Below are 14,864 nucleotides of genomic sequence, written 5' to 3'. Positions count from 1 at the left end.
TATATATATATCTTAAGACAGCATCTTTAATATATATATCTATATATATATATACATATATATATATATATATATATATATATATACATACTAGGGTCTCAATCTCTGCTGATAAGGTACCTGTCCACGCTGCTACAGCGCTATAAACCCATGCCGACACAATCGCCGGTCTGAGTAGTGTACCAGAATGTGCACGCTATCTACAGGATGCCTGAGGATAGCTGTTAAGTCAGGCCTACCTTTTGGGCAAACGTGACACCCTAGGGGAAGATTCCCATCGTATCCTGGCCCTAGTAGGGAAAGGATACTCCCTGAGAATTCTTTGTGGGAAACTGCAGTCTCTTGTCTGGAGATTCCCGCTCTTTTTCATCATGAGAGGAGGGAAATTTACCTCAGCTTCCTTCCCCTTAAACATGTGTACCCTTGTGTCAGGGACAGATGAGTCATCAGTGATATGCAAATCATCTTTTATTACAATAATCATATATTGAATACTTTCCTGCCATTTTGGCTGTAACTTTGCAATATCGTAGTCGACACTGGAGTCAGACTCTGTGTCGATATCAGTGTCTATTATTTTGGATAGTGAGCTTAGAGAGACTCTGAAGGTCTCTGCGACATAGGGACAGACATGGGTAGATCTTTTGTGCAATAAATTTACCTTAGCACTTAATTACACATATCCAAACAGGTGTCGGCATTGTCGACGGAGACACCCCTCAAACACACATATTTGCTCCATCTCCTCCTTAGGGGAGCCTTTTACCTCAGACATGTCGACACACACGTACCGACACACCACACACTCAGGGAATGCTCATCTGAAGACAATTCCCCCACAAGGCCCTTTGGAGAGACAGAGAGAGAGAGTATGCCAGCACACACCCCAGCGCTATTAACCCAGGAATAACACAGTAACTTAATGTTAACCCAGTAGCTGCTGTTTATATTGATTTTTGCGCCTAATTATGTGCCCCCCTCTCTTTTTACCCTCTTCTACCATGTATCTGCAGGGGAGAGGCTGGGGAGCTTCCTCTCAGCGGTGCTGTGGAGAAAAAACATGGCGCTGGTGAGTGCTGAGGAAGAAGCCCCGCCCCCTCGACGGCGGGCTTCTGTCCCGCTTCAATATACATTTTCTTGGCGGGGGCTCATACATATATACAGTGCCCAACTGTATATATGTGTACTTTTGCCAAAAGAGGTCCATATGCTGCCCAGGGCGCCCCCCCCCCCCTGCACCCTGTACCCTTACAGTGACCGGATTATGTGAGGTGTGTTTGGAGCAATGGCGCACAGCTGCAGTGCTGTGCATTACCTCATGTGAAGAACGGAGTCTTCTGCCGCCGATTTTGAAGTCTTCTTGCTTCTCATACTCACCCGGCTTCTGTCTTCCGGCTCTGCGAGGCGGACGCCGACGCGGCTCTGGGATCGGACGACGAGGGTGAGATCCTGTGTACGATCCCTCTGGAGCTAATGGTGTCCAGTAGCCTAAGAAGCAGGACCTAGCTTCAGAGAGTAGGGCTGCTTCTCTCCCCTCAGTCCCACGATGCAGGGAGTCTGTTGCCAGCAGAGCTCCCTGAAAATAAAAAACCTAACAAAATACTTTCGTACAGCAAGCTCAGGAGAGCTCACTGAACAGCACCCAGCTCGTCCGGGCACAGATTCAAACTGAGGTCTGGAGGAGGGACATAGAGGGAGGAGCCAGAGCACACCAGAATCTTAATTCTTTCTTAAAGTGCCCATGTCTCCTGGCGGAGCCCGTCTATTCCCCATGGTCCTTACGGAGTCCCCAGCATCCACTAGGACGTTAGAGAAAGAATAGGAACATGCAATTCACTACAGTTCTCACCACAAAAGATCATCCAATATGCAAAAGATAAGCAATTTGAATTACAGAAGAAGAGGAATTGGAATCTGGATGAAGAACAATTGGAATCACAAGCTAACATAAGATCATTGGAATCATGAAATAATATCAGCCACTGTGCATTCCATTCTATAATACAATGACAAAATGAATAATAGCAATATACTCAGTAATCCTAAATAATAGCTTTCTACCTCTCCCTAGCCAGTATCGTTGGAGCTCTGGTTGAAATTTACAGCACGACAGCGTATCAATGGGGGAAAGGGAAACAAATCTTCGGGGGAATCCTGGGTTAGGAAAATGTCAATGATGCTTAAGCTGGGCATATACTATACAATTATCTGGAAGATCAACTGCCAGATCTGGCTGGTTGAAATTAAAATCTGGTAATGGATGAAAGCAAATGGCAATCGACATTTTGCTTCCAAACACTGGAAAATGGATAAAACCTGTCCGCGATTTAACCAACTTGTATGAACAACAGTTTTTGTCCATTTTTCAGTGTTTGGGAGCAAATGGTCGATTGTCATTTGCTCTCATCCATTACCAGATTTTTATTCCAACTAGCCAGATCTTGCAGATAATCTGCCAGATAGTTGTATAGTGTATGCCCATCTTTAGTATTTTATTTAAAGAAGCTGTAGCTAGGGAAGGAATGGTAAGTCCTCCTTCAATGACAACTCGCTAACAATGAGGGACTCTTGGATAGAACAAACTCAGTCTCTCTCAGTTGGCTTGATCTGTATTTACACAAGTAACTCAATCTTAAGCACAAATATCTCCTTTGGGTTCACATAAAACTCAGTCTTTAAGCACCCCTTGTGTGGGCTTTAAGTTGCAAACTTGCAAAATATAATGCTGCTGACTGCGCCCTTTAAATACTGCTCAGTTTATAATAAGGGTGGTGGAAGCCAATACTCAGACCCAGGGAATGGAGGTATATGCTGGTTGCACCTGCTGCAAGTGGCTCCTTGCTGTCTCAAGATGGCTGTGGTATCCGTGCCTCTCACCAGGCCTGGCGGTGTCTAGCGGTATCCGGACTCCAGGTCGACAGCACAAATGTCGACACACCTTAGGTCGACGCCAATCGGTCGACACACCTTAGGTCGACATGGACAAAGTGTCGACGTGGACAAAGTGTCGACAGGAACAAGGTCGACATGGAAAAAGGTCGACATGAGTTTTTCACGATTTTTTTCTTTTTTTGAACCTTTTCATACTTAGCCCGAAGCATGGCGAGCGAAGCGAGCCATGTGAGGGGACGCGGTGCACTAATTGGGGTTCCCGGTCACTCTACGAAGAAAACGACACCAAAAAAACATAAAAAACTAATGTCGACCTTTTTCCATGTCGACCTTATTCCTGTAGACCTTTTGTCCATGTCGACCTAAGGCGTGTCAACCAATTGGCGTCGACCTAAGGTGTGTCGACCTTTGTGCTGTCGACCCTCAGTCCCAGACCCGTGTCTAGCCCCCGACTGCAGCAACTCAATGCCTGCTCTCCGACACTTGGCTTCCCGGCAACACCCTGCTGTTCTCCATGAGCAGCGCTGCTCTCACAGCCCAGCGTCCTGCTGCTGTCTCCTGGACTCAGCTACCGCTCTGCTCCGCATTCCCCTGCCTTCCAGCATCCCCTCCCTTTAACAACAGCTTTCCACCTTCTTCTTCCCAACAACCTTTGCTTCTCCCAGCTGAACCTGTCCAATCAGCTCTCCTTCCTGAGAACATGTGACAGGACCGTGGGCTACATGTAACTCTTCCTGTGCCAGTGCTTCCCCTGTTGCTTCGGAGCTGCAAGTAAGACTTTTTTAAAGGTGCACATACACCACTATTTACATTTTTCATTTATCATTCAAACCACATTTCATGCATGAATAACAGCTTTAGGAACTTCTGATAAATTATAACAAAATGTCTTCCTTTATAAGTTCTAAGGCTGTAACCTGTGTTGGGTCTGCTCAATCTACTTAATATTCTTATTTGTTGCAACTGAGGGTGATAGTTTGAAATATCTCACTATGGGGGCCAGCTTGCTTCTCTTTGTAGCACTTCACGGTGATTGCTATATAAAAGAACAGTCTCTACTCTCTTGTTTACTAATAAACAGTCATGAGGGTATATTTACTAAAGTGTTTATGGTGAAGTAATACAAATAACTGATGCTTCTCTTGTGGCAGAGGTGGTGACCTCTACACTGTCTATAGCCCGCTTAGCAATAAAATAAAACAGTCTTCATTTTTATTTAATTATTGAGAATGGTGACTTCAGTAGCCTTCTCTTTGATTACCAATTGTCACAGTTATTAGAAAGTGTGTTATACCCTGTATACTGGTTTTGGCAGCTGCAATAAAATCTTTGGAGTGCATTTATTCTCACTGTAAAGGAACAAATACTTTCTGGCAATAATATATATACCATGGTTCTGCCTACAGAACTGTAAGAGTCTCTCAGCTGCTGCAGCTCATGTGAGTGTAAAGTGTCTAAGTTTTACTAAATACGTCACAATGCCCCAGAGCTGTCTCTGGGTATCCCAGCCATCTGTCACTCACATGTGCTGCTCCACTCCAAGCATTCTGCAGTCTGAGGGGATGATTTGGGGGACATCCTGGAGTGCTACACACCGAATCCAAGGACAACTAGAGGACAACTCTTCCTGGTTGGTCAGTGGCTCAGTTCTGCTCGCTCCTCCAGGACACCTTGTCACCAGGGAGGTCTGTCAGCCAGTCCTGACTCCTATTAATGGAGACCAGCGTCCATCAGCTTCAGCTATGCTGCTGCACTCATTAAATTCTCCTTAAGCAGTTTCATTGCAGACCTCCTCTCTGAAACGCAGCTCACACACAGCCACCGACAGTGGCACCTCAGCAAATCAGGACAGTTCTCACACCAGGTGCCTCAGGGCTACCCCCTGACCAGTGAGGAAGCATTCTCTAGCTGCCTCCCAGCCAACAGCCAGACAGTGAATGGTTGTCAGCATGCTAATTGGTGAAAGGAGCCCTCAACCAATCAAAATGCTGACAGCCACTCACTGTATGGAAGCATGTGGAGAGACTGCGCAGGGCAGCAGGAGGGGCGAGTTGTAATTTTTTTTATGGGTTCCTGAGAATAGGTGCATAGGGTTCCCAGTGAATTGCTTTGCCCAGGGCCTACTATGCTGTTAAAATGGCTCCGGCTCAGATGGGTGTGTGGGGAGAGGGGGGGTTTGAAGGAACATACCAAGTAAAGTAGCCAAGGCTGTCTGGAGGCCCAACCTTGCAATAGAAGTGAAACCATGCCCCTATGTGGGTGAAGTGGCGCACCCATCCCTAGAAACTTTCCCATGCCATTCATTTACCAGAGCTCTGTAATTGATAAAGTTGGACGGCATGGTGTTGATAAAGTTGGACGGCATGGTGACAGAAAAGATTATTCTTTTCATTTAAGATACTGAGTAAATGTCCTGAAGATGTTCTGAATTTCCAGACCCCTGCATACAACTTTGATATTGGTTTCAGTCTCTTCTATAATTACAGTGATAGCAGATACAGTTATAGTGTAGCAACTAATTCAGACAGTATATTTCTTTAATAGGATTCAGAATTCTGTAACAATTGATTACACAACAGCAGGACAAGTAAATTATATTTCTGCAATTTACACATGACAGTAACGCTAATAAATGAATTGCCTTTAATACATTTGCAACACAGGCTAAATTCTATCTCAGAATTATTCTGAATTATGCTTTTGTTGAATGTGCACATTATAGAATCAGAGGCATCGCAGAGATCATTATCATAATGTTCTTATAGACTTTGGAACATTCTGGGGAGTTTGATAATAGGCATACTTATGGCCAGGTTTCCTTTGCATAAGATCCATTCAACATATCTATGCTCTTGCTGATAAAAGGCATAGGATGTACATTTTAAATGTGAGATGAGGAGAGCTTGGAGATGACCATGGATTGATAAATAATTAATCAATCGCAGCAGGGTGGCAGTTTGAAATGTAAATGTGATGGATGAAGGTGCACTGCTGTCATCAGCAGAAAGTGATGTGACTGGAATTAATAACTCCCAGTACCTGCTGACTCGCAAAAGCGTGGACAGCAATGCAAAGAGAAACTGTCAGATAGCTGCCCAGAAGACCCTAATTATTGCTTTTGACCCTGCAGTTCACTTTCATGTATTTGTCCCAAAAGATGTATCTTAATAAAATTATGATGAGATCTTGGAGAGTATCAGCGGGAAAGGAGAATGGAGGCTTATGGGAAGCGTTACCTTTCAGAGCTGCAGGCTACTTACTTAAGACTACTTTTTTATGGTACAGTACATGTCTTGCTAAAGGAAACCTGGCTCCTGTTCTCTTTTTTTTTTTGTGCACAACTCTCATGGGCCATCCTTACAAGTGGCTATGTGACTCAGTCTGAACTTCACAACAGCTGCCTGCAAAGGAACCAAAAGTGAGATTGGCACCTTTGAAAATATGGAGGTGCAAAAAAAACACCTTTCTCTTATCAGTCAAATGAAAAACAGGCTTCTTTTTTTGTTAACTAGCGAGAAATAGTGTTGTTCTAAATCCATTGATCCAAACTTTATTTAGCATAATAATAGGCATACTTATAACACAGTATATTTGTAGACTTTTAAAATATTTTGTGTTCAGTACATTAAAAGGAACCATTCATACCAGTTAATTTATTTTCCTAATATGTTTATTGTCTATTTTGGAGACTCAGCAAACATATATCTTGCTTGACAAACAGAAAACTGGTTAATTAACAGTAAAGAAACAACATATATGTATGTGTATATAATGTTGCTCCAATAAACATTTACACTGTTTGATACAAGTCTCCTGAGTGCCGCCAGATTCTTCCTTCTACTATATATATATATATATATATATATATATATACACAGTGGGGCAAAAAAGTATTTGGACAGCCACCGATTGTGCAAGTTGACCCACTTAAAAAGATGAAAGAGGTCTGTAATGTAGTAATTTATCAGCCAGTGTCAGGTGACTAGTGTACCTTTAAAAGCCATGGAGTATTTGGCAGATATACAGTAAACCAAGTGGGCATATTTGCAGTTATATTATGTGATACAGTTGCTAGGTTTTAATTTTTGAGATTCTGTGATAGTGTAGGACCTGCATGAAGATGGGGTACCTTGGCGAGCGGTTTGCAGGCTTCCTTGCATTGGCCAATTCACTAACTAAACCCCCATCATTTATTTATTGATGTTGTGAAACTAAGTGAGCTTGCTTTGGTGAGTGCTGAACTTTCTGTTTGTATATTTTTAAGTAGGTGGCCATGGGCTACATGCACCCCACCCTATGAGTGGTGAGTGCAGACACTGCACCCCGCTTCTGGGGTGGTGAGTGCTGTGGTTTTATATTTGTTGGTATATATATATATATATATATATATACATACACAGTGGGGCAAAAAAGTATTTCGACAGCCACCGATTGTGCAAGTTGACCCACTTAAAAAGATGAAAGAGGTCTGTAATTTCCATCATAGGTACACTTCAACTGTGAGAGACAGAATCTGGAAAAAAAAAACTAGGAAATCACATTGTATAATTTTTAAACAATTTATTTGTATATTCTTGTGGAAAATAAATATTTGGACAATCAAAAAGTTTAACTCAATACTTTGTAATATAACCTCGGTTGGCAATTACAGAGGTCGACCGTTTCCTGTAGTTCTTGACCAGGTTTGCACACACTGTAGCAGGTATTTTGGCCCACTCTTTCATGCAGATCTTCTTTAGATCTGTCATGTTTTGGGGCTGTCACCGGGCAACACAGACTTTCAACTCCCTCCACAGATTTTCTTTTGGGTTGAGGTCTGGAGACTGGCTAGGCCACTCCAGGACCTTGAAATGCTTCTTACGGAGCCACTCCTTAGTTGCCCGGCCGGTGTGTTTGGGGTCATTGTCATGCTGGAAGACCCAGCCATGTTTCACCTTCAATGCTCTTACTGAGGGAAGGAGATTTTCACCCAAAATCTCACGGTACATGGCCCCATTCATCCTCTCCTTAATACGGAGTAGTCGTCCTGTCCCCTTTGCAGAAAAGCAGTCCCAAAGCATGATGTTTCCACCCCCATGCTTCACAGTGGATATGGTGTTCTTGGGATACCATTCATCATCCCTCCAAACACGGCGAGTGGAGTTTATACCAAAAAGTTTGATTTTGCTCTCATCTGACCACATTACATTATCCCATTCCTCCTCTGGATCATCCATATGGTCACTGGCAAACTTTAGATGGGCCTGGACATGTGCTGTCTTAAGCAGGGTGACCTTTCGGGTGCTGCAGGATTTCAATCCATGACAACGTAGTGTGTTACTAATGGTAACCTTTGTGACTGTGGTCCCAGCTCTCTTGAGGTCATTGACCAGGTCCCCCTGTGTAGTTCTGGGCTGATTCCTTACCATTCTCAAGATCATTGATACCCCACGAGGTGATATCTTGCATGGAGCCCCAGGTCGATGGAGATTGTCAGTGATCTTGTATTTCTTCCATTTTTTAATAATTGCGCTAACAGTTGATCTCTTCTCACCAAGTTGCTTGCCTATTGTCGAGTAGCTCATCCCAGCCTTGTGCAGCTCTACAATTTTGTCCCTGGTGTCCTTAGACAGCTCTCTGGTCTTGGCCATGGTGGAGAGGTAGCAGCAGTGGTGCAAGTAGAAATATTTTCTTATGGGTACTGACTGATGAAAAATGTGCGTGGTCATGTGTTGTGATTGGGTGTAGCCACATGCTGCAAGTGGGAGTGGTTACATGACATTAGCGGCGTGGCCATATGACACAGCCCCTTTTTTGGGGGGATTCTGGAGGCAAGGCTAAAAATATATAGTAATGCTTCCAGTATAATAGAAATATATAGTGATACCTCCAGTATAATAGAAATATATAGTAATGCCCCAAATTTAATAACAATATATAGTAATTCCTCCATTATAACAGGAAAATACATCCACTGTCACTCTCCCAGAAGCCCTGACAAAGTGGGAGGAGCCGTCATGCTGCCAAGCCCCATGGTCTTGTTGCTTTGTGGCACATTATAATTGTGGTAATGGCAAAGTGTTCTGCAGGTGGTACTGCGTACCCGCTGCCAAATTCTTGTGGGTACTCCATACCCGAGCGTACCCATATACTTGCACCACTGGGTAGCAGTCTGACTGTTTGAGGGTGTGGACAGGTGTCTTTTATACATATAACCAATTCAAACAGGTGTCATTAATACAGGTAACAAGTGGAGGATAGAAGAGCTTCTTAAAGAAGAAGTAACAGGTCTGTGAGAGCCAGAAATCTTGCTGCTTGGTAGGTGTCCAAATATTTATTTCCACAAGAATATACAAATAAATTGTTTTTAAAATCATACAATGTGATTTCGTGTATTTTTTTCCAGATTCTGTCCCTCACAGTTGAAGTGTACCTATGATGGAAATTACAGACCTCTCTCATCTTTTTAAGTGGGTCAACTTGCACAATCGGTGGCTGTCCAAATACTTTTTTGCCCCACTGTATGTATGTAAATATATATATATATATATATATATATATGTATATATATATATTGATATGTAAATTAGCTATGCAACAAATCTGATGTTCACCTCTATACAAGTTTGTAAATACATTTTTAAGATTAATCCCCAAATTCAATATTTTTGTCTACAGCTCCACAAGTCACTGAACCAGATAAATGATATTTATTTACAGTTAAGAACTAATGACAACTTAGAACAGGCATTCCCAACCGCGGTCCTCAAGGCACACCAACAGTGCAGGTTTTAGTGATATCCAGGCTTCAGCACAGATGGTTAAATCAAAATAACTGAGGTACTAATTAAGTCACCTGTGTTCAAGCCTGGATATCACTAAAACCAGGACTGTTAGTGTGCCTTGAGGACCGTGGTTGGGAATGCCTGACTTAGAAGATACACTAAATAAAGTTGAAACTACATTTTTAAAATATATACTCAATATAAACTTTAATTAATTTGTGCCTGCATTGTTTTGTTCTCCAGTTTATACAGATATAGAAGAATAAATAAATATTATTATTATTACTCCCCCCCTTGTTCTCTCTCCAACCTCTCCCCTCCACCATGCTCTATCTCTTTCGTTCCCTCTCCAATGTGCTCTCTCATTCTTTATTCCTCTCCCACCTCTCTCCTCCACCATGCTCTATCTCTTTCGTTCCATCTCCAATGTGCTCTCTCATTCTTTATTCCTCTCCCACCTCTCCCCTTCACCATGCTCTATCTCTTTCGTTCCCTCTCCAATGTGCTCTCTCATTCTTTATTCCTCTCCCACCTCTCCCCTCCACCATGCTCTATCTCTTTCGTTCCCTCTCCAGTGTGCTCTCTCATTCTTTATTCCTCTCTCACCTCTCCCCTCCACCATGCTCTATCTCTTTCGTTCCCTCTCCAATGCGCTCTCTCATTCTTTATTCCTCTCCCACCTCTCCCCTCCACCATGCTCTATCTCTTTCGTTCCCTCTCCAATGCGCTCGCTCATTCTTTATTCCTCTCCCCTCCACCATGCTCTATCTCTTTCGTTCCCTCTCCAATGTGCTCTCTCATTCTTTATTCCTCTCCCACCTCTCCCCTCCACCATGCTCTATCTCTTTCGTTCCCTCTCCAATGTGCTCTCTCATTCTTTATTCCTCTCCCACCTCTCCCCTCCACCATGCCCCCTCCACCATGCTCTATCTCTTTCGTTCCCTCTCCAGTGTGCTCTCTCATTCTTTATTCCTCTCTCACCTCTCCCCTCCACCATGCTCTATCTCTTTCGTTCCCTCTCCAATGCGCTCTCTCATTCTTTATTCCTCTCCCTCCTCTCCCCTCCACCATGCTCTATCTCTTTCGTTCCCTCTCCAATGCGCTCGCTCATACTTTATTCCTCTCCCACCTCTCCCCTCCACCATGCTCTATCTCTTTCGTTCCCTCTCCAATGCGCTCTCTCATTCTTTATTCCTCTCCCACCTCTCCCCTCCACCATGCTCTATCTCTTTCGTTCCCTCTCCAATGCGCTCTCTCATTCTTTATTCCTCTCCCACCTCTCCCCTCCACCATGCTCTATCTCTTTCGTTCCCTCTCCAGTGTGCTCTCTCATTCTTTATTCCTCTCTCACCTCTCCCCTCCACCATGCTCTATCTCTTTCGTTCCCTCTCCAATGCGCTCTCTCATTCTTTATTCCTCTCCCACCTCTCCCCTCCACCATGCTCTATCTCTTTCGTTCCCTCTCCAATGCGCTCGCTCATACTTTATTCCTCTCCCACCTCTCCCCTCCACCATGCTCTATCTCTTTCGTTCCCTCTCCAATGCGCTCTCTCGTTCTTTATTCCTCTCCCACCTCTCCCCTCCACCATGCTCTATCTCTTTCGTTCCCTCTCCAATGCGCTCGCTCATTCTTTATTCCTCTCCCACCTCTCCCCTCCACCATGCTCTATCTCTTTCGTTCCCTCTCCAACGCTTTCTCTCATTCTCTATTTCTCTCCAACCTCTCCCTTCCCCATGCTCTCGCTTTTTTCTTCTCTCAACCAAAGTCTATCAAAGAAAATTTGTTGAGTTAAAATGTACTATTACTTTTTAATTTTCTGACTATGTTTGCTATGTTTAAAATAAAGGACTCAGTTTATCATATGGTAAAATACCCTACTGACTCCAGCAACAAGGTTATAGGAAATACCACAAGTGATTACACTGGTTTTTGCTTTTGCATGGGACAGCCTATTCATAAAGTATTGCATTTACAAATACAGGTGCTGAAAAAAATGTATTTATTACTGTAATAAATCTTTTGTTTCAGACTTTCTAAAAGGAAAGGGACTACTAGTATAAAAAAGGATATATAATATTCATTTTACATTACAGCTGCATTTTTATATCATAGATTATTTATTCATTTTAAATCACTTTTACTGTACTTTTATTCTGACAGTAAAATTTTAAGCTGAACCGAAGCTTTCAGTTACTACATACTCAGTATATCTGAACAGTAGCCCTCGATAACTGTTATCTCTCTGGTTTTCTTTTACCCTGGCAACCAAGTATAGAACAGCTGTCACAGTGATCAAATAATGGCAATAGGTACATTTAGTTTCTGTCAATAAGCATTGATAAATGAAAAGAAATATATTTTAATTCATGCACACAAACCATTTGCTTCTATGGACTCTATCTGTTTCAGGTCCTAGAAGCGCATTATGGCTGGCAGGAGAACTGGCGCATGTGTACCCCCCCCCCCCCCCATCCCCACACCTTCTACCACGGCTTCTTAGGACTGCATAGGCTGCAGCCCCTAGGACAGGTTTACCAAACTCGGTCCTCGAGGCACACTACCAGTCTACATTTTAGTGCTTGAGCACGGATGGTTAAATAATAAAAATAATAATAACTGAGGAACTAATTATGTCACCTGTGCTTAAGTATGGCTATGCTACTAGTGAGCCTTGGTGACCTTGGTTTGGAAATCCTGCCCAAGAAGCATTAAAGCTGGCAGAAAGACAGGGGAGTGGCCTCCTGTTGGAAGTACTATCTGCAGATCACAGTCCATACTGCCTGTTCAGCATGTGATTAGCAGATAGTGCTTCCAGTGGGAAGCTACTGCAATCATTGGGGGTTCACTGGTGGTGGTGGCTTTTTACTGGGGGTTCTGCAGCCTCTAGGTAAACGTGGTCACTATGTAGATAGATAGATAGATAGATAGATAGATAGATAGATAGATAGATAGATAGATAGATAGATAGTGTTATTTATGTTAGTTGTGATTTGTCGCCACATGATTCCTACCAATATTTTGTCAAATAATCAAATGTATGTCTGTTATACATGGTGGAAAGCATTAAGTTGTGCAATACATTTAAACTGAAAAATTGTGGAAATAGCTCAAACACAACATGACATTCATGTAAGGTGCCAAATAATGCTATTTGCAACTAATTTTATTGTTGCAAAATCTTATCAGTTTAATTTAAAAAAAACAAAAAAAAACAAGATTGCGAAGAGTGTACGCAGTACAGAGATGGATGATGCAATTCCCCTTTGTGATGTGTAAGTAGTATTGTACAGCTGTGCACTATGCACTTTTTTTGTGGACATTGACAATGTTATCTATCTATCTATCTATCTATCTATCTATCTATCTATCTATCTATCATCTCTCCAGTGGCAGATTCTACCTATGGGCTGCAGGACTGCAGCCCCCTAGGTAAAATCTTGCCACCCAGCTCAGAGAGCCAGATGCAGTTTGTGAGACTGCACTGGCTTCACTGTGACTGGCAGTGACTTCCTATTGGAAGTCCTACCTGCCAGTCAAAAGCAGGACAGGCAGTCCCATTAGGAGGTGTTTCCTCGATCCAGGACTGCCAAATTGGGCTGTGATTGGCAGAGAGCTGGCATCCTATAGGAGGCAACTCCCTGCCTAGCCTGCTTCTAAGGACTGCAGCTGATGCAGTCCATAGAAGCCAGGGTTTGTGAATGCGCACTGAAGCCACCAATTGTGTGCATGCACTGGGTTCTGGCGCCTGTCAGCTCTATTGTGCAGGCATCGGGACCTGGAACACGGGAGTCAGACTGTCCTCACAGTAGCCCCTATAACAAAAAAAGGTAGGAGCCACCACTGCATCGATCTATCCATATATATGACCATTCATTTCTCATTTGGTACATATTTATCAGCATCCCATTGTTTTTAACCTGCAGATGTAAATTCATATTTATGTGACAACTGAAAGCTGTACATACACCCATGCAGGCCTGCCATCAGAAATGATGGGTTCAGGACTGACAAAATAGGCAGGCTTCCCCACCACCACACACAGTCCTGATTGGCTGTTGGTCTGTGAGCTTCAATTGGCTCTTGGCTGGCACTAGATTCATATTACTGCAGTGGTTCTGTCCCTCCGTAACTGCCTGCTGGCCCCCTCTTGGTCTGGGCCCAGGACTGAAGCATGGTATGACACCCTGTTAAGTAAGCACAATGGGCCTCATTTACTACATGCAAGACATCTGAGTCACTTAACAAAATCTTTTTGGGTAGAAATGTGCACCTTTTTTGCGCAGATTTAAAATAAGATACAGGGGTTTAGGATGCGTGATTGCAGAGTTTTTCTGCGATTTGATTAAGGCAATGTGAACAGTTCGCTAAGGGTGGCTCAGCCATGTTCTAAATCATGGCTTCAGTTTGCAGAGTAAGATTATATAGATAGAAGGTTTGGAGAGGACACATTTTTATGTCTATTTGTTGCTATACTGAGTAGTGCATGGTTATTTTCTACTACTCAAGAGGACATTATACCACCAGAGATCATGTCCTGTCCTACACTATTATGCTATGCATTTTGTACCTTCAATTTGCACTTCAGGAGATAAGCACATATTGTAAGTCCACTTTGCTAAATATACAGTATTGCTAAATTTTTTAAAACACAACATTGCAATATGCAATGCAGGCAGTTAGTTCTGATGTCCCCATGCTCTCAAGATCAATTTAAGTTGTAAATTATTGTAGTCCTGTGGTTCCCAAACTGTATGTTGTGGCACTCTGGGGTGCCTAGGGAAACTTGCAGGAGTACCCTAGGTTGGTGGTCCAGGACTAAATCTAATTATTATGGTGAATATAATAGGTAACTCCAGTGGCTTCCAATCTATATATAAATGTCAAATACCACTGACTCATCACAAAATCTCCTGAACCATAAGGACTAGGAATTGAAATTTGGACAGTAACTTGCTTTTGTGAGGCACCCACTAAGTGTTTTTTTTTTCAAAATTCCACCCACAAAGGGGTTCAAAGAAGTGAGATATTTCCCCCCTAACAGAGGAAAGTTAAGACAGCCCACTTAGCCAGGGCTATAAAAAATGCATGGTGCCAGCGATACCAAGTCACAGAGGGGGAGGACACAATGCTCTGTTCCTGGACTTCCATGCAGTGGCAGTAGCAGAGCAATCCATTATTCAAATAGAGGAGTCACATCAACTGCCACC

This window comes from Pseudophryne corroboree, chromosome 2 (assembly GCF_028390025.1).
Source record: "Pseudophryne corroboree isolate aPseCor3 chromosome 2, aPseCor3.hap2, whole genome shotgun sequence".
Taxonomy (NCBI): Eukaryota; Metazoa; Chordata; class Amphibia; order Anura; family Myobatrachidae; genus Pseudophryne; species Pseudophryne corroboree.
Note: the sequence above shows the minus strand (reverse complement) of the source record.